Below are 21783 nucleotides of genomic sequence, written 5' to 3'. Positions count from 1 at the left end.
AGACATGGACTGCAAGGCCCATTTTCTTCTCACAACCCATTTGGGAAACTTGTCCTGTGTTCTACCCATTCTTGATTTTCTTCCAATTTCTGTTTGATTATGATCAATATTTTTGTATTTTTTAATCTGTGTGTTTTTGGAGCTCAATTTATCATACATTATCCCTTTTTAAGGCTGACATTACTTTTTTGTGTTATGATATCAGTTATAAATAATTTCCCCAATTTTCAAATTTATATTTTGGTTGTAAACAACACTAAAAAATTATCAGTCAGTTGTTCATTCTTTTTTTCCTGAGTTACAATTGGATAGTTAGGCATATTTTCCAGATCCTGGATTGAAAAAACACTTACCTTTGTTTTTTTCCAGTTCAAATAAAATTTTCTTCTTTATATTTGGTCGTGTTTCATTTTATACCAGTGCATGTGATGAGGTCTGGATTCAATCAACAGGCTTTCTATTTGTCTGGACACAATTTAAGAAGTTGACTAATTTCTAGCTACACTATTGTTTGAGGACATAGATTGTAAGAATGTCAGGACCACCCCACTTTTTTTTAGAAGAAGAACAAAATACTCTTATATGTTTATGTACATATTACAGGTGTGGAAAGAAGTTGGAATACAAAAACATAAAAAAAGTCAACAGTATATATATTTTTTGATGTGCATAACTCCCCATGGATCAGTATATCAGGGAACCATGTCTTCAGACATATTTAATGCAGCTCCATACCATTAATGTGTATTTAGTACCATCCATGCAAGAGCTTTGCTCTGTATATCTTTTCTAGAGCTTACCATAAAGCTTCAAGCCTTTGTTTCTGGTTGGGATAAAATTTAGAAAAAGAAACATTATCTTCATTATTTTTGAATAGCTTCTCCTACATCTCTTATTTTTGGACATGACAATTCAAAGTTTCCTAGGGAGGCTTATTCCCTAGCTCTCAAGGAATGTTAAATTAAATAGCATGTTTGTCAAAATATAAATTTTAATTCTTTATGTATTCTACTACAAAGTTTTAATAAAAGAAGATTAGATGATAAAATAACTTTGAATAACTGTCCAGAAACTTTCCAAGATAAAATATTGGAACAGGCAATTTTTAAAAAAAAACAATTAAATACAGATCTGCTGTTGCTGGTTGTGGAGATTGCATAGATGATTCAGAGCACAGCTGGATTCATGTGTCCACCTGAAAATCAGCATGCCATGAGGGCAGTTAAAAACAAGTAGAAACAAATAATTCTAGCTCATTCTTGGCTTTTCCAAAATTGAATTCTTATTGCCTGTGTCAGTATTGTCTGCTGCATGAATCCTACATGGCCTTAAAATGAAAATCTGGAGACAAATATTAGGGTAAAGACTGAAAGATCAGAGGAAGCAAGTCACTTCTCACCTTGCCAACTCTTCAGCCAATCCTGTCTCTACAAGTCCTCAGGCTGAATGCCTCTGAGTCCTCAGCCAAAGGAGCTTCTAGTTCCTATCTCCTCATGCCTTATTCGTCTTTCTCTGCCTAGCCATTTCATTTCCTATTTCAACCTTCCTAGTGCTGGGATTAACGGCATGTGTGCTTCCCAAACACTGGGGTTAAAGGTATGTGCCACCACTGCCTGGTTATGTTTCTCTCCTGGACTGGATCAATCTCATCTAGTCCAGTGTGGCCTTGAACTCACAGAGATCCATATGGATCTCTACCTTGGGAGTGCTAGGATTAAAGGCATGTGCCATCACCGCCTGACCTCTATGTTTAATCTAGTGGCTGGCTCTGTCCTCTCATCTTCAGGCAAATTATCATCACAATTGTCCAGACAAATCAGGAAAATACCTGTAATGAATGGTTTGTTTTTGTGAAGTTTGAGATGAAGAGCACAAACAACCACACCCTTGGCCACAGGGTCTCACATTAAGAGTATAAGAAAGGGCTTGCTATAGGATTTGTGTTTGTGTTAGATACTTTTGTTGTGGATGGGCATTTTTCTAGATTGGATGCTATCAGGGAGCAAGGTAATTCTGATATTAGGTATCATAATACGGTTGTTCTCCTAGAGAAGGTTAGGGCAAGGCTAAGGTTGCAGAAGCATTCACTACTAGTACCCAACCTAGTTGATTGTTCTCCTGGTTTGGACAATGCATACATTGTTGTCTGTGTTCAGAAACCCTACAGCAAGGTCTTGACCTTCTGTTTTGTCATGATCCATCATAAGCCCACGAGGCATCTTCTGATGTTGGTGTCCTATGTGGAAGACTATTTGAACAGGAGAACATCATGGCCTCAATGAGGAGAACCAGGAAAATGTGCTGGTGTTATATTGTCTTCTGCAACACTAAATAATCCACAATTTCCCCCTTTTGTTTAATTTGTACACAATATAACTGGATTTCTCAGGGTAAATAGAGTTCCAGCTGATGTAATTAAAAAAATTAAAATCTCATTGTCCATCATAGTAATTGTTTGTCATAAAAACCAATGCAACATAAAAACCAATATAGATTTTCCTTATTGGGACCATCTTTAGGCTTCATCTTTCCAAGTACAATATTTCTCTTCCAGATATTGCACACACACACACACACACACACACACACACACACACACACACACACACTAACAGAAAGAGGAGAAAGCACATTATATAGCTAAATACCTCACTGTATTTCCTTGTGGTCCTTTGGACAGATTCAGGCACATCATACAAAATGGAAGTATGAAACTACATTAGTGTTCTCCAGAGAAACAAGTGTAAGAGGAGGTATGTATGTATATTATGTGTGTATCTGCACACAACTTTCTCTTTCAGATTCTCTCTAGATATATATGTCATATTATCTTTCTATGCATATATTTGAAAGATAATTAATTTGGGCTCTAGATAAACATGTACCAATATATATCTTACAAACATTTTTTCTCTTACGAATTATCTTTGCTTTTTACAATTAAAAAAATATAAAATTGCGTCATTGTAGCCCTCTTTTCTCCCAAACCCCTGACATATACCTCCCTCCAAAATTTATGGTCTGTTTTTCTTTGGTTATTATTGTTACATCTATGCATAAGTGCACAGATATATAAATACAACCCACTGAGTCATTTTGTGATATATATATATATATATATATATATATATATATATACATATATATATGATTTTAGGGCTACCACTTGGTATTTGGTAGACAATTAAGAGGCACATCCCTAGAGAAGACTAATTCTTCCTCTGTCAGTTGTTATTATTCTGACTAGCAGTGTGGCCCTGTAAGATTTCTCTTTACCACATCAGCATGTTCATTTGGTGCTGTCATTGTTTAGCTCTTATTTAGGTAGCCATATTGTTGATGTACCATGGGCATAGCTTCCTTGTCACTTATGGGAGGCATGATCTCTCAGCAGACTTCCTGGTCCTCTGGTTCTTACAAGCTTCCCACCCTTTCTTCTGTGTTGTCCCTTGAGCCTTAGGTGAGGGGGTTATTTCGTAGATGTATCAATTGTGTATGGGGCATATGTGGAAAAGAAGAAAATGTACAAAGGGAAACAGGCACAGAGAGACAGAAAGTCTTACTTTATAGAAAATGGGCTCACCAAATTCTGGAGGTACCAGTCCCAAAGCAGTGGGACAGACCTTCAAGCTGGAGTTCTAAGGAAGATTTGTATGGGAATCTGAAAGTCACATGGTTGGCACAATTCCCTTTGGACAATCTTTTGCTTTTTCAATCTTCAAGCCTTTGTCTGATCATATGGATCTCACCCATATTATAGAGAATTACCCATGAATTTAAAGGTTAATTTCATCCAAAAATGCACCATCCCAGAAACATTTAGAATAGCATTCAATCAAATATCTGAGCATTATGTGCTACACAGGCTCATGCAAAGAAGCGATGATGACACAGAGTATGTAATTTCTGTAAGGGATCTTTCTCAGAATCTTGATTTTGGTTATTTGAAACTTGAGACTTTGTACACCAGCTTTCTTGCTAAACTAACACACACACTAACACACACACACACATATGTGTGTGTGTGTGTGTACATATATATAAAATCTCATTATAATCCACATTTTATAAGCACATATTCATTGTATATATCTTAACTCAGTGAAAACATCATGCATATATCTAGAACTGATAGCTTAATATTCTGTGTAATAGGTGGAATAGTGGCTGCTATTTACATTTTTAAGTAAGCCAAAGATGACTGATTTATGTATGCTGCATGGTACTTGAAAGATGGAAGCATAGAAGTTAAATCTTCCCCATTTTTCAATCCATCAGAAAAACAAATAGCAAAATAAATTAAATTGAATGAAACAAATCATTGCTGAAACTGATGTAAACAGAGAGACCTTTGTAGTTAATGCTATGCACTTATGGAAAATTATTTATTGTCTTACATATTTTTAAGGGATGAAAATTTAAGAAGAGTAATTTTAGTTTTTATATGTCCAATTGCAGTGTCATGGTACACTCAGGATTTCTAGAGTGTATCCTTTATAGTAGAAAAAGTAACAAGGTGGCATGGCACTGGGGGTAAATTATGTTTCAGGATTTCAATAATTAATTCTGCTGGTGTGTAACTAGTAAGCAGAACTGCAAGACCACCCACTGAGCCTACCAGACCATCTGAAGGAAGAAGCACTGGCTTATAGCTCATCTTGGAGCTAGGAGATGCTGCAGACTCCCACTAATGGCTTCTGGGTTGCTTTCAAAAGAACTGGCTTCCAAGGCACTGTGTAGCAACTGAAACCATCTCAGGAAATCCCTGTCTCCACAGGTGCCTCGGACGCATGCACTTATTATATGCTGAACTGCAACAAGTGACATGACAGTGTGAGTTAAGGTGACAGTTCTTTTTAATTCCTCTAAAAGGATTTGTGGAGAGTAGAAGGAGGATAAGGGAAGACAATGGGGGGCGAACATGATCAAAGGACATCCCGGATATGTATGTTGTAAAAGAATTTTTAAAAAGGTGCCACATCTTTTACATAAAGAAAGGTCATGCAAGCAAGTCAGAAACATAGTAGTTAATGAGAGGATTTGGTTCACAATTACCTCATGGGACATTCGAAGGGGAAGTCCATTGACTAACGAGGAGAGGAATTAGAACTGTCCTCTCACCTCATTGTCTCTCCCCTTCACTTTACCTTTTCTAACTGACTTTCACTTTGTGAGATGGAGTGAGACAGAGATGTATCGGGCTGACAAGAAGAGGGAGGCAGAGCTTTGGACACATTCATGCTTGTTGGATGCTTGTGTATTTGTGAACACATCAACACACCCCTTTTGTCATTATTTATTTCTCCAGTCTATTTCCTATTGATTTCATGCTTGTTCTATATTTATATCTGCTCTTAAGAATGACAAAGAAAGAAAGGATCAGGGTGGAATCAGTACTTGGGATTAAAAAAAAATCTTTGCATTATTTTCTTGGTTGTCAAGTTTCACTGATTCAGAACAAGTGGTGATTTTTCTTTCTATGGCTTTAATTTTGTTTGCTGTCACAGATATAAGCCATAGGAATAGACAGGATAGCAACTTTAGTTTAAACTGGACTGAGTGTCACTAAATCTCCCCTGTTCTTATCAGCTCTTGAATGATAGTCATTTGCTCTAAGAAATACTATATACTTAAAGTTATTTTTAAAGAAAATATCTCTTTCAAATTAATCATTTTAATCTTAAAATGTTAGAGTGAGAAAGTTATATTTAGGTGGCATTTCAGAAACATAAAGGAGTTGAGTTTACCTTAATGATATAAAATCCACAGATTAAAAGCTACTTAGTATGTAAAACATTTTATTCACAAATAACATAACTTTAAGTAATTTTTGTTTAATACTAACAATGGATTAGTTTTCCTGTAATGGAAATACCACCATTCTTCAATGAGTTCTTAAGTAGGGGTAATGCATAATATATTTTCAAGATGCCTAACAACAAACAACTTCTCCTCTTCCTCCTCTTCCTCCTCCTCCTCCTCCTCCTCCTCCTCCTCCTCCTCCTTCTCCTCCTTATTTTCCTCCTCCTTAATATTATTTATCTTCTTTGGTTTTTTTGAGACAGGATTTCTCTGAATAACAGCCTGACTGTCCTGGAACTCAATTAGTAGACCAGGCTAGCCTCCAACTTACAGAGGTCTGCCTGCCTCTGTCTACCCAGTGCAGAGATTAATGGCGTGATCTACCACAACTGGCAGATGCCTACCTTCTTTTATGATTCAGCTTAAAATTGATGTTTATATTTTCCGATAAGTATTTCATTGTTTATTAAGAAAAATACTTAATAATAGGATTGTTTGATGGTTACCGTTAAGGAGGCATTATCACAACCCAACCCCTAGCACCACAATAAAGTGACAATTTCAAAATAATAAAGTGTCACTCCAAATGGAAAATTATTATTTAAAATGGGTTATATGGGAAGGATGTGGAAGAAGAGAAGAAAAGGGGGAAGGGCTGGGGGGAAGAGGAGGGGGGCAGGAAGGGAGAGAACAGGGGAATCTGTGGCTGTTATGTAGAACTGAATAATATTGTAAAATAAAAACTAAAATAAAATATAAAAAATAAATAAAAAAATCCAATAAAAAATAAAAGAAAGTTAAAATTATCTCTTTAATACTATATTTATTTTATAAATGATGTTACAATGTAATGATTCTGAAAAAGTTCCGATTCAGTTGGGCATTTATAAATATGAAGAATTGTGCATTATTAGATTTAATAAAATTATTCATTCCTATTTGAAAACAAAATAGGATACATTTTCATTACTTAATAGGATGGATAATTTCATGTGCTAACTTGACCACGCCATGGGATTTCTGAAATACTTGATTAAACACTATTTCAGGGGTTGTGGTACCATCTGTGAGAGTGCTTCTAAGAGAGAACAACATTTTAATCTATGGGCTGAATAAACCAGATGGTTCTCTCCAGGGTGAGTAGGTAGCATTTTGTCCCAGAAGAACAAAATGTTCAGAAAGAACAGATTGTAGAGGGAGGAAGGACTTGCTCTACACCTGATTACTAACTATATGAGCGGGACATTGGTGTCTCCTCCCCTTCAGTGTTCCAGAGTCTCAGGACTTCTGGTAGAGCTCACAACCTATATCACTGACTCATTCATTCTCAGTTCTTCAACTATAACATACCCATATTAACAGATGAATTAACTCCTCATGCCCTATTATTTTCCTTAATACAATTATATATATATATATATATACATATATATATATATATATATGTGTGTGTGTGTGTGTATGTATATTTTAATTTTTGATGTCTTATGGAAAAAGTGTTCTGAATAAAAATCCAGGACCAGATGGATTCACAGCAGAATTTTACCAGACTTTGAAAGAAGATCTATAGCTAACTATGGTGGTTTGAAAGAAAGTGGCCCCCAAAGGGAGTGGCACTATTAGGAGGTATGGCCTTGGTGGAGTGTATGTGGTCTTGTTGGAGGATGTGTGTCACTCTGAAGGCGTACTTTGAGGTCTCATAGGTGCTCATGATACTACCCAGAATCTCAGACTACTTTTGTTGCCTGCACAAGACTGTCAACTGCCTCTCCAACACCATGTCTGCCCACAAACTGCCATGTCTCACTATGATGATAATGGACTAAATTTCTGAAAACATAAGCCACTCCAATTAAATGTTTTTCTTTTATAAGAGTTTCCATGGCCATGGTGAATCTTCATAGTAATAGAAACCCTAACTAAGACACTAACCCCCTTAAGTTATTTTAAAAAGTAGGATAGAAATATCACTTCTAAATTCCCATGAAGCCAATATCACTCTAATACCAATTAAAGACACAACCATAACAATGAGGAGAAAGCAGATTTGAAAATTCATAGCAAAATACTTACAAACCAAATACAGACATGCATAAAAAATATCCACCACGGACACATTGGCTTTATCCCAGAGATGCAGGGATGGTTCAATAAATGTAATAAATCATACAAATGGATTTGAAGACAAAAATTACATGATTATCAATAAATGTTAAAGGCCTTTGACAGAATCCAACATGCCTTCATGATAAAAATCCTACAGAGTGTAAGACTAGAGGGAATATACTGTAACACAGTAAATGTTATGTATGAGAAACCTGCAGCCAACATTGTTCTAAGTGGAGAAAAATTGAAACTGAAATCAGAAAAATTCAACTGGAATCAGAAAGGATAGCAAGATGTCAATTCTCCTCACTCTTTCTCAATATTGTGCTCAAAGCACTAGCTGGAGCAATAAGGCAAGAGAAGGAAATTAAAGGGATACAATACAGGAAGAGAAGCCAAACTATCCCTATTTATTTGTAGATGATATTATACACAAGAGAACTCAAAAATTCAACCAGAAAGCTTCCACCTATAATCATTAATTTCAACAAAGTAGAAGGATACAGAATAAGCTTTGGAAAAAAAATCAATAGTTTTTTTTCTCCCCATCACCAACAAATATACAGAAAAAGACATCATGGACACACTCTCATTCACAATATCTTCAAAGAAAATTTTAAAAAATCTAGGAATAAACCCACCCAACAAGGTAAAAGCCCTCTCTAACGAAAACTTTAAGTCTCTAAAGAGAAAAGACACTTGAAAATGGAAAAAGATTCTGTGCTCATGATTTAGTAGAATTAATATTGTTAAAATAACAATTCTACCAAAAGTATTTTACAGATTCATTGTAATCCCAATCAAAACCCCCATCTCATTCTTCACCAAAAGAGAAAAATACTATTCTAAAATTCATACAGAACCACAAAAGACCCTGGATAGACAAAATAATACTGAGCAAAACCTACCGTACTGGAGAGATTACTATTCCAGACCTCAGGATATATTATAGAACCCTAGTACTAAAAACAATATGGTAATGAAACTGAAACTAACATGTAGACGAATAAAGAAAACAGAAGACCCAAACATGAGGATTCACAGCCACAGCTATCTCCTGTTTCACAAAGATGCTAAAAGCATACACTGGAGAGAAAATCCAGTACCCTTAGCCAATGCAATTGGAAAAACTGGATGTGCTTATACAGAAGAATGAAATTAGATCCATTTTTATCATATTTCACAAAAAGGTGATAGAGTGGTTGAAATTACAAAGTCAGGGGAATGATCCAGTTATACAAGTATAAATGGTACGTTCCTTGTACAGCAATCTGTATGTGTAAGTATACCAGAAAACCACCTACAAGTGAGTGATTTCAGATTGTAAAAACAAGATAGCCTTACTGCACTCTAAAATCTTTCTTATTCCCTCAAAGATACCAAAAATTACTTAGATGATTAAATTGTCTTCATTTGAAACCTGAGGAGGCACAGAACTTCAGTGGATACTACGATAACATCAAAGTAGCCATAAAGCAGGTTTTGAGCTAATAAGGAAGAACGCAAAACCATCAACCCTTGCATCTGGGAGATGGAGTTTTTGCTAGAACAATGGGAGAAGCATACAGAAGAAGAAAAAAATTGGGGTTAGCCTTATTTATTTTAGGGTGCAAAGTTTCAGTTTGATTTTGTGTGTATTTGTGGTTTTATGTTATCATTTATTTTCTTTAATTTGTGTAATATAAGACAGCAGATTACTTGAAAATTTACCTGTATTTTTTATTTGGTCTTGGTTGTCAGCAATTTGTCTTTTTATGGAATATTTTCTATTAAAGAAGAATTTCTACTATAGATACTGGAATTTTACCACAGATTTCTATTTGATCAGGTTGGCTATTCTTTGAAAGTCACATAAAAATTGATGTTAAACAGACACAGGGTCAGAGAATTACATGCATTTTAGATGGCAAGCTAAGCCTCACTGAACTTTTTCTTCCAATTAATTCCAACACAGAGGCATCTTGAAATAATAAAAATCAGTTGATTGAGATACATATGTTCCATTCTCAAAGTGGCAATTTCCATTTCTATATTTAACCTATTTCATCTTAAAAAATTAAAAAAAAAACTGCTATGCTTTAATGCACAATGATGTAATAAGCTTTTGATAAGAGGACTTTTTAAAAAGTTAATGTAAAGTGGGGCTGTGAGTTCTAGCAAAATAGGAAACTTAGAGCTTTTTCTTGTGTCTTGGCAAACAAACATTGATTCAACTGGTGAAAATGATAAAAGCAACAACAACATGTAAAGCCTTTAAATTGTATGGAGGCAATCAGAGGATGGCAAAACATCCATTCACAAAAATCTAATACATCTTAATTGGAACAGAAGTTGGCTTTAGACTCATGATTCATTCCATCACACCGTTCTGCAACTTTCCCACATCTGTGGAACTGAAGCTGTATTCTAGGAGGATATTGTCAAGAAGACAAATGTATCCTCTCTCTCTGCTCCCAATCTGGTGTTGTATTTCTGAAAGGGATGGCCAGCAATTCTAATTCTTGTTGCAGACAAAGGTACTGAAGATTGGGATCTGTGTGTTAGTTGTCTTTTCATTACTGTGACAAAATACCAGCTAACAGCAGAAGGGTTTACTTAAGCTCTAAGTTCAGATGTTTCAGTATTTTCTTGGCTCTGTTGCCTTTGGGTCCATCGACAAGCAGTGGTGCAGCATGTGTGTGAGCAAGGCTAAAGAAGTGATCATCTCTTGATGGTCTGGAAGTGGAAGAAAAACCGGGATGCCCCAACATTACATTCCAGGGTATGCTCTCATATGACTTAACTACCTCCCTTTGATCCCTGCTACTCAAAGGTATTTACCACCTCCTATTAATGGAATGGGCTGGCAGCAAAGCCTTAAACACATAGGCACTGGGGGACATTTATTCAAACCATACTGTATCTGTTACTCCACTTGGCCTAGCTCCTACTCATATGATGGAAAATGCACTCCAACTAGATAGGAAAATTATTATAATGAAAAAGTACATGAAGTAACAAAAGCAGAATAGAAGAGATTTGAGTATTCATACATTTTAATTAAAAAACAACAACAAAAATTTGAGAAACTTACCACAAGCTGGATGTGGTGGCACGCACCTTAATCCCAGTACTCGAGTTCAAGGCAAGCCTGGTCTATATAGTGAATTACAGGACAGCCAGGTCGAGAGAGAGAGAGAGAGAGAGAGAGAGAGAGAGAGAGAGAGAGAGAGAGAGAGAGAGAGAGAGAGAGAGCAAAGTCTAACTCGGAACACCCAAATTGTCCCTCAAAACGTAACACAAGATTATAATAATCAAGGAATTATAGTGTCATTTTCAAATGAGTTTATGTAAAATTTGTAAGCTTTTAATATCGATATATTTGTGTGTTTGTATGTACATGTGTGTGTGTGGGGGTGCCCACGTATGGTGATCAGTGGTCAACGTTGTGTGTCTTTCTTCATCATTTCTCTCCTTATTGTATGAACCATGGTGTCTCTCTCAACCTGGGCATTGATTTAACAAGGCTAGGTGGACAAAGAACTACAGAGATCAGAGATCCACCTGTGTCTACCTTCCACGCTGGGATTACAAGTAGTGCTGGTGATTCTGACTTGTATGTGGGTTCTAGAGGTCTGAGCTCAGGGCCTCACGCTTACATGACAAGCCCTTTGCCAGCCAAGCCCTCCTTCAATCCCTATTCCTATCTTTTTGAGAATTATATTTACATTGTCTGAAGAAGAAAAGTTTTTCATCTAGTTTTTTTCTTTTCTACATAAAATAAATTAAAGATGGGCATGTCTGTAATTCCGGTACTAGGGAAGGGATACAATAGTAACAAGAATTTCAGGCCATTGGCTATCTATGTAACAAATTTGAGTCCAGATCCTATCTCAAAAATAAATAAATAAATGAATAAATAAATAAAGCCAATGCCCACAAAAATAAAAGAAAAAGAGAAAAAATTATTTGAAGTAATACTAAGTTACATAAATTAAGAAAGTTAATTTGAATGCTAACAGTTCTCTTTTGGTATATTTTATGTTTTACTGAAGAAGCAAGTCATGAGAGCTATAAGAAAGAAAGAAATCTATTTTTATTGTATAGAAAAATTTAAAAAGCATCTACATCTGTGCTACTTGGTAGAAGACAGATTTCATTACCTGTGACATTTTAATGAACAGACTTGTTAAACTTGTTTTTTTTTTAATGAGTAATTTTTAACTTATACACAGCTTTATAACTTTTAGTTTCAAGATTACATTTCAGAAAAGTTTAAGTCATGAAACAGTTAAAATATGAATTTGAGCCAGGTGGTAGTGGTACATGCTTTTAATCCCAGCACACGGGAGGCAGAGGCCAGGGCAGCCTGGTCTACAGAGTGAGTTCCAGGACAGCCAGGGCTACACAGAGAAACTTTGTCTCAGAAAACCAATATATATTCATACAAATTTGATATAACATGATGCTTGCTGTTATTGAAATGTGTTTAATTTGTAAAGGTAATTCTCTAAATCTCATCTCCATTTGCATTGAGAACTGTCTGTCCATTTTCATGTATGCTACTATGGTCTAAAGAAAGCAATGAATGCAGGTTAATCTCACAGTATGTTCCCCAGACAAGACCAAATGAATATGGGAAGAGAACACATAGGAGCCAACTGATTACATTCTAAATAAGAACCCAGCATCAAAAAAGTATTTGATTAATTAATTAATTTTTTGGGGGGGGAACTGTTTGAAGAAAGACGATCAAAATGAACAATTTTCAGTTTGGAAATTTTTTTTAAATTGAAAATACATTTTTTCATACAATATATGCTGAAGGCACTTTCCTCTCCTCTCCCTCCCCCCTCCTCACCTCTCCACCCACTCAAATCCATGTCCTTTCTTGTTCTTTCTCATTAGACAATAAACTGGTATCAGAAAAAAAGAAGGAAAGATAAAAATGAGAGAAGAAAGCAAGCACACACACTTGAAGAGGAATAGAAAGAAACACACTGTGGCAGAAATAGAGCGCCCCCCCCCCCCAAAAGCCCAAGAAACAGATGCAGAGACACACACATTCACACACACACAACTCTCAGAAAGACACAAAATTGAAAACTATAGTACATAAGCAAAAGACATGTAGAGGGAAAAAAAGGCCAGACAAACATCATGAGACAAAAAAAAAAAAAAAAAAATATCCAAAATTACCATTGAGTTAACTTTGTGTTGGCCATCGACTAGATGTTCAGCCATATCCGGTCTCCTCTCATTATGATGAGAACTCATACCATAATCGAGTCTATTGGGCAGAAGTTCAAGTTTAGGACTCAGAATATCTTCTTGCTTGATCTTGCTTTATCTTGTCAGTCAAGGTAACTCTTCAAAACAGCCAACTCTTCCTTTTAATGACCTGTTTGAAATATTTTTGGATTTGTGGGCCATGAGGTCTTTATGGTAATTAGTCATCTCTGTCACTGTAGGACAAAAGCAGCCAGAGACAATAAATAAAGGGTTGTAAATAGCTACGTTTTCTAATAAAGCTTCATTGACAAAGTAGTCCTGTAGACCACAGTTTGTCTATGTCAGCTTCAGAGTGTAACTTACTTGGAAACAAGATTCCTTCTTCTAAGTTTCCTTGGTGAGGAGCATTGAAATATCTATTATGGGGATGACTGATTTCTTTAAATATGGGATAGGAGAGTGGTCTTTTGATGTTTATCTAGTAAAACATTTTTGTTTTTTCAAAAACATTTATTGTTACTTAAAAATAAAAAGAGATCTGCTATATTTGGGTTTTAAATTTGTAACCTTTGTTACTCTACTTTCAGGTTCTTATATGAATTAAAAATAGTACTGTATTTATTATTTTTATTTTTTCTATGCTTCAGTTTCTTATCCATTCTAACTCTTCAAAAATTTCATATATGTATGCAACATATTTTGATTATATGTACCTCCACATTACCTCCTTCCAAAATCCACAGGAGCCTCCAACCTGTTTCCCCCTCAACTTCATGTCCTCTTTTAAAACTTTTATTATTAGTAATAGTAATAACCACCGAGTTATGTAGCAACTCAAAGTAATTTTCCAAGATCAAGCCAGTCAGAATTTCAGCATTGGGGGTGGTGGTGAGAGATTCCAGAGATCCCACCCTAGTTGAGGAGCTATGGGAAGTTGATGGCTTCTGAGAGAGGGAGAGTCAATTTTCTTTGGGGATATGGCTAATGGTAGGTGTACTGGCCAGTTGTGACACAGGCTAGAGTCATCAGAGGGGAAGGAGCCTCAGTTTAGGAAATGCCTCCATGAGATCCAGCTGTAAGGCATTTTCTCAATTAGTGATCAATGAAGGAGGGCCCAGCTCATGGTGGGTAGTGCCATCCTTGGGATGCTGCTCCTGGGTTCTATAAGAAAGCAGGCTGAGCAAGCCAGAGGAAGCGAGCCAGTAAGTAACATCTCTCCATGGCCTCTGCATCAGTTCTTGCTTCTGGGATCCTGCCCTGTTTGAGTTTCTGTCCTGACTTCCTTCAGTGATGAACAGCAATGCTGAAGCGTAAGCCTAATAAACCCTTTCCTCTCCAACTTGCTTTTTGGTCATGGTGTTTCATCACAGCAATAAAACTAAGAAAACAGATTATGTGCCAGTAGATGGCTCAGTACCCATACACAAATGGTCGGCACTAATTGGACTTGGGAGGTTATTATTAATAATAATTTATAATTTTTAATCAGAGCATTTAAATTTGTGTTTGGTTTTGGCAGTTGTCTTATTCTTAGGTTGTTAGATTTTTGGCAGTTAAATTTGATTTTCATATAAACAAGGACATATTTTTATTATAGGCAAGTTTCAGGCAATATTTGTGGCACCAATGTATTAAAGTTCATTATTTATTTGAAATTCAAATTGGAAGGGGCATTTGCATTTTATATGGTAGCCCTAGTTCATCTCTCGCCTTGATACTTTCAAAACATGCTCAGAAAATAAGTTGACATTTATCATAGCCTAGGGTGTTATCATTATTATTAGTTTGTTCTAAATGTCTTCTCATCAGCTTGTCATGTATTTAGCTAGTCTTCTCATAATAAGTTTAAATTACTATATCCAAAAGCAAATTATGCATGCTATCCACTCTAAGAATGTGTAGCAGATGTTTCTCGTATGAACTTTATTGTTTCTCGTCCCCTTGTTTTCATGACTAACCTCATACTCTCAGTTCATAAAGAGCAATGTGTTACCTTTTCTGTTTCAACCCATTACTTCTTTTTCCAGTATTTAAATTTTCCTACTAGTCAATGATATACTGTACTTTATAATTCCAAAATCACAAAATTAAGATACATATATTTGGATATTTCTATTAGTGTTTATTAAATCTTTAAAGGTAAAACGGGGATAGTGGGCTGTTTTAAAGTAATAGCCATCTGATGAATCTTCTCTTCTTTTGGTTTCTACTAAGTTGAAATAAACTTGTCCACATCTTTTTGCTTGATTACTATTCTAACAATACTCTCTACTAATATTGCTATTTCTCCATTAATTTATATATTATTTACTAGTGTTTTAACTTCTTATTTTTAAAACTCATTACAATTTTGCTTATTTTGCATCCAATATTTATACTTTTTAAATAATGCTTTTATTATTCATACCTGATTCAAGAAGTATTTAATGATTAGATTTCTTATAGTTTTTTATTTTCCTGAAGTTAATAGCTGCTTAATGTTTTCATTTGCTCTGTTTTCTATGTTCCTATTGTTAATAATCTCCACTCTATAGAAATCTCTTCTAAAGTTTTTTGGACACTGTATACATCATATCAACTTTGTTTTAATCTTGGAGACTTTCCTAGGTTATAGTTCCAGGAAAAAACTACTATTTTCTGACATATGCATTCCACTTGTGCTTTTATTTGACAGTCAGACTGGAAATCCCTTGGACCTCATGTGCTCTATTGTTTTGGGGATAACTTATGTTTTTTCACCAAACTTTAGTTTTGAGACAATATGTAATCTATTGCAGAAGACGCCACAAACTGGAGTCAATAGGATGTGAAGAAATCAAACTGGTTTTGACCTGGAATCTCCATTCATGGCTACCTTTCATAGTGCTGTGTGGTGCTGTGTGTGCTACTAGAAAGAAAAAAATAGATGCCTAGCTGTGAATATTGTAAGGTACAGTAACTACTAGGCCAGCAAGACATGCCCTCTGGTGCAATAGTGACACAATCATGGGAATAACTAACCACTTTCTAATTAGATTTAAAGCCCAGTCCACAACATGAAATCCATACCTGACACCATTATCATTGCCCCAAACCCAAGGTTCAACAGGGCATAGGCCCTAAAGGGCAATCTACTACTGTTACATTGCTAAATGGTAATAATATTAAACTAATTTCTGATGACTTATTAGACCCCCAATTTAATGCATTTCTCAAATATCATCGAGAACCTTCCTTTTGAAGTAGATAGCAATTAATACACAGGTCAACAACTGGTCAGAGTTTGAAGAATGAAAGACTGCAGAGACTTCTTAGTCCTGGATGGTATATCTATATTACACCCCTCCTCTGATGGGTCAGGGATTTTTACAGAAGAAGGTGCAGAAAAATTGTAAGACACAGACACAGTGAATAACTATAAAACCCACCATTTTCCAGTTGCACAGGGAAGCTGCACACATGAACTCACAGCTGTTGTGACAGCATGCACAAGTCCTACATTGTTGCTGGATCCTAAGGGCTCCCTTGGGGGAGGGGGTGAGAAGGCAAGGCATCAATGACACAGACACCTGGAGTCAGTTGAAGGCAGACAGCAGATTCATTTATTCAATAATGGGGAAGGCCTTATACACCCTCCTCCCAGAACCCAAGCTGTGTCCCAGTCTTGTGGTATTTCTGGGTCATCCTTCATTGGCTGGGCATGATCAAGAACTCTGAAGTGATCAGGAACTCTGACAGAGCCTGCTGCTAGGTCCTCAGGCAGACTCTAGGTTGACTCATAAGGAAGTACATTATATGCATTCCTTGGCAACTTGTTTGAGCCAATTTACTTGACTCTATGGGCAACTGGTTTGAGACAATTTACTTGACCCTATGGGCCTGCCCTACTACATATCCACCCTTTTATTTTATTATGTGGGCACTCAGGGAGAGTTGGAGTTCTTTGTTCTGGCCTTGTTGAACCTGCCTCAGGGGTTCTCAGCAACTGGACTGTGCCTGTCTTAGGTTGGCTTCTTTTTTGTTTTTTTATAATAATTATCAACTTTATTTCAGTATCATATATATATATTTAGTTTGGCTTCTTAAACAAGCTCTTAACCAACATTGACTATCAGCTCTCAAAGAGCATCCATCCCTGGGGAGTCACACTGGATGGGGGGCATCAGGCAGTAGCCTTCTGAATTTCAGGAAGCCCGTCATACATAACCTTCTGTGGAGGGCTATGAGTTGATGTCTAAGAGCCATTAACACCTTTAGAGTTACCTTAGTGGTCACCTGTTGTTGCCTGATGTTGTAGGGAGCCGCTATTCAAAGATGGCGCTGGCTTCCTGGTAGCCTAGCTGTAAACAACTCCATATGAGTATGGTAATTGGCCTTATGTCCTCAGCCTATCCCGTGGCTCCCCGTGCTTGCCTTCTGGCGGGACCCAATCACAGTACGGCACGTTTGCCTGAGTCCTCATATAAGCAGCTGCAGTTTAGTCCTCGGGGCCCCTCACCTCCCGCTCTCCCTTAACCAAGAGGCGCTCCAATAAAGTGTGATCTGAGAAGAATCCTCGCGTGGTAGTCATTCTTCCTCGCTGACCGAGGAGTGCGCCGCAACTGGTGCCGAAACCCGGGAAGGCAACTTCGGACACCAACTGGTGCCGAAACCCGGGACAGAAACTTCGGCACCAGTTGCGGCGCGCTCCTCGGCCAGCGAGGAAGAACGACTACCACGCGAGGATTCTTCTCAGAACACACTTTATTGGAGCGCCTCTTGATTAAGGGAGAGCGGGAGGTGAGGGGCCCCGAGGACTAAACTGCAGCTGCTTATAAAGGGAATCAGGCAAACGTGCCATACTGTGATTGGGTCCCGCCAGAAGGCAAGCACGGGGAGCCACGGGATAGGTTGAGGACATAAGGCCAATTACCATACTCGTGCATCATAGCCAAATATGGAGTTGTTTACAGCTAGGCTACCAGGAAGCCAGCGCCATCTTAGAATGGCGGCTCCCTACATGATGTGTCAAAGGAGACACTTGAAAAGGAGAAAGATTAAAAGCACCACCCTGCCAATCAAAACATAAGTGAAAATCCAGGAGGGATCAAACAGCCTTTTTATATCATTTCAAACCTTTTAAAAAAATAAAGAGTCAAAGGCCATAACCTCTGCCCTTGTCTGATTTAATTGGAAAATTTCGTGTGTTAGCTGTAATGAATAATATAGAAACTTAGCTGACCATGGGCCCTTAATATATTTAGCTAGCTCTCAGCCGGCTAAACTAATGTTCCTCATCTCAAAAGGTGTCATATAAAGTGAGGAAAAGCTAGGTCCACAAGTCTTCAGCCTTTAAAGGGGCAATGAGAGCAAGAAAGGGGAATATATACATTACCCATCCTGGGCTATTTCCTCCTTGGTGGAAGCAGGCTGATCTGTGGCCAAGTGTACATCTCTTGCTGGGACCCATATTGACATAGTGGCACTCTGAGGAAAAACACAACCATACCCTCTCCCATGGGTTAGCAGGAGGGCTGGTGGCTGCCATTGGAGGGAGGGAGGATGTCTCTATCTCACCAGGGGCAGTGTCTTTTTTTTTTTTTTTTTTCAGAGATGCCCAGTGCTTGTAGGCCTGGCTGAGCCCCTTGTCATCAAAACTGAGAAAGTTCATATGGAAAAGGACCTCTGTTAAGGTCAGACGAGTAACTCTCCTAGCCTCTGGTGAGATAGTCCTTGTCAACAACTTCTTAAGAGCTCTGTTGGTCCTCTCCACGATGGCTTGTCCATGTGGATTATAAGGGATGCCAGTGGTATGGGAAACTTTCCAGGACCCCAGAAAGTCACTGAATTGCTGAGAGGCATAAGCAGGGCAATTGTCAGTTTTAAGTGCTCAAGGTACCCCTATAACTACCATGGCTGACTTAAGGGCCTTGATAGCATTGGCAGCCTTCTCCCCAGAGAGGGCAAGGGCATAAACCAAAGAGGAACAGGTTTCTATTATCACATGAACATATTTAAGATTGCCAAAGGGGGCATGATGTGTGTGTGACATCCATCTGCCAGATGGCATTAGGCAACACGCCCCAGGGATTAACCCTTGCATATTGAAGTGGTCCTAAGGGGGCAAGAGGAGCACAAGTGGCACATGGATGAGCTCAGTCTGACGCTGCACTAGAACCTTGAGGAGGGCCAACAGCTCACCCAATTGAGTAGAACCAGGGTTAGGGATAAACCATATGTAACATCGCTGGAACCAGGGTGCTGGATAAGAGCATCATATCTGTTTTTACTGGACTCTGAAAGCTCCAGGGTGGCACGCGGGATGGGAGTTGAGGAGGGGACTGCGTGGGGCTGTAGCTTCATTGGAACGTGGAGAGTTCTGCTAAGATATTATTTCTTTTTTTTTGCAAATGATTGTCAATAGTTCCTATGAATCCTGCAACCATTTCCTGGAGTGGGATAGAATTTGCCCAGAGGGACTGGGTATTTATTTATTTATTTATTTATTTATTTATTTATTTATTTATTTATTTATTTAATTTGTTTGTTTTTTGAGCCTGTGTATCTTTGGAGCCTATCCTGCAACTAGCTTTGTAGACCAGGTTGGCCTTAAACTTATAGGGATCTGCCTGCCTCTGCCTCCCAAGTGCTGGAATTAAAGCTGTGTGCCCCCACCACCCAGCTGGGACTAGGTATTCTTTAAAGAAAAGGGGAAGACAAGCTTATCTGACTGTAGTCCATATGTTCTCTGTGCCAGCATCTGTGCCGTAAGGCCAAGTTGGAAGGACTGGTCAAACTTAGAGGTGACCTTGTGCAGGTCAGAACGTGTTTGATGTATCCATAGAAGGGACCCAGATTGCCATAATATTCCCCCCCAATCTCCTGGGTGTCCAGAGGACCATTGCCAATAGGGGCCTTTAGGGATCATGGCATTTCAGACTGAAGGGGGCTGGAATGGCCAAAAATGTTTGCAACAAGGCTTTAGCTTCCTGGGTTAGGACAGGTGAGGCCCTTCAACAATGAAAAGAGGTGTCTCATCTCGTAGTCAGGGATGGGTAAGAAAAGTTTAAGCCAATTAACCATGCCACATAATTGTTGTAATTCTGAGAGCGAGTATAAATTCTTCATCTCCAATTCAAAGGAAAGCTTAGCAAAGGAAAAGCCCAAAAAGGCAAAGGGGGGTACCACTTGGACCTTATCTGGAGCCACCATTAGATGTAATAATTTGAGGTCTTCTAAAACCCCTTTGACAGTCTTTTGCACAAAGGCTGCATCCGCGTGTTTCAGTAGGAGATCATCCATATAATGGATCAAAAGAACATCCCTGGGGACACTGACCAAAGCTTGAGAAACATGTAACTGGCAAATAGTGGGGTTATTCTTCATTCCTTGGGACAAAGCAGTCCACTGATATTTCTCAGCTTGTTTATGAATATTAGGTTTCCATGCAGTAAAGGCAAAATGATCTCAATCATGTGGCACCAGAGAAATTTGAAAAAAACAATCCTTAATATCTAAAACTAATATATAATAAGATGAAGAATAGCACTAGGTGGGGAGGCCTGGCTGTGTAGAGCCCATTTTTTCAATTAGACCATTAACTATATGAAGATTCTGCAGGAGGTGGTAGTGTCCTGATTTCTTGGGGATAACAAATATGGGGGTATTATGTTTACTTGTGGATGGTTCTATGTGCCCCATCTTTAGCTGTTCTACAATGAGGGAAACAAAGCTTCTCAGTCTCAGTTAAAATGGTGGCATCCACACCCATGTCAACCAAACCTTTGACAGCTTGTCCATCAAGTCATCATTGGGGAATGTGAAAAAATGGGCATTGACCAATAGATTTTTGGCTTACTAGAGCCTCTTCTTACTGGTGGGGCTGAGGAGTGTCCCGCTTGGAGTTTAAAAGGGCTCGTGTTTTGGCAGACTATCACCTGCAATCATTTGCCCAGTGAAATCTCTTATTGAGTTCTAGGTTTTGCCCCAGGGCAGTAACACTGCAAATGGCTTGGTTTGCCATATCCCCAGTAGGTTCTATCTACCTGGGGGCATTTGTGGCTATCATTAGCATACTGCCTATCATCAAGGAGAGCATCCAGGGAGGTGGTAAGAACGTGCTAGCGTTGAGATCTCTGGTAGCCTGTACATGTTTATGTATGTATGTCCTCATTTCACATGGCTACAGCTGCATTACAGGTTTGTGCATTGAGCCCCTCCAAAGTCAGCTGTTTAATCAAACATATGTCTAATGAGACCCTCATTTACTCTGTGCTCTACTGTGTCATTGACATGGGCCAGGAAGTCAGTAAAGAGTGTCGTTCCCCCCCCCTTGGATAAGATTTCAAAAGTAAGCTGAGGGGTCCCTGGGAATACAGGCTCTGAGGGCCTTGAGGGCCAGGTCTGAGATCTATTGAAAATAGGCATTTAAACCAATCTGTGCCTGGTGCACAGGGTGGACATATTCCCTGTGCCCTGTGAGTCTATCATAGGTCACCAGGATGTTAAGTAAGATGTTTGTCTGGGCCTGAGATTCTGCCTGATCATCATAGGCCATCTCCAACTGAGAAAGGTTGCAGGCTCCAGCACAGCTTTAGGCAAATGGTACCAGTCAAAATAAGTTTGTAACTGCATGTACCCTTAGCTATTGGAAATTGATAGCTTCTGGGAAAGGAAGAGTTAGTTTTATGTATGTGTGTGATCTCT

This window comes from Peromyscus maniculatus, chromosome 10 (genome assembly GCF_049852395.1).
Source record: "Peromyscus maniculatus bairdii isolate BWxNUB_F1_BW_parent chromosome 10, HU_Pman_BW_mat_3.1, whole genome shotgun sequence".
In the NCBI taxonomy this organism is placed as follows: domain Eukaryota; kingdom Metazoa; phylum Chordata; class Mammalia; order Rodentia; family Cricetidae; genus Peromyscus; species Peromyscus maniculatus.
This window is presented reverse-complemented; position numbering follows the sequence as displayed.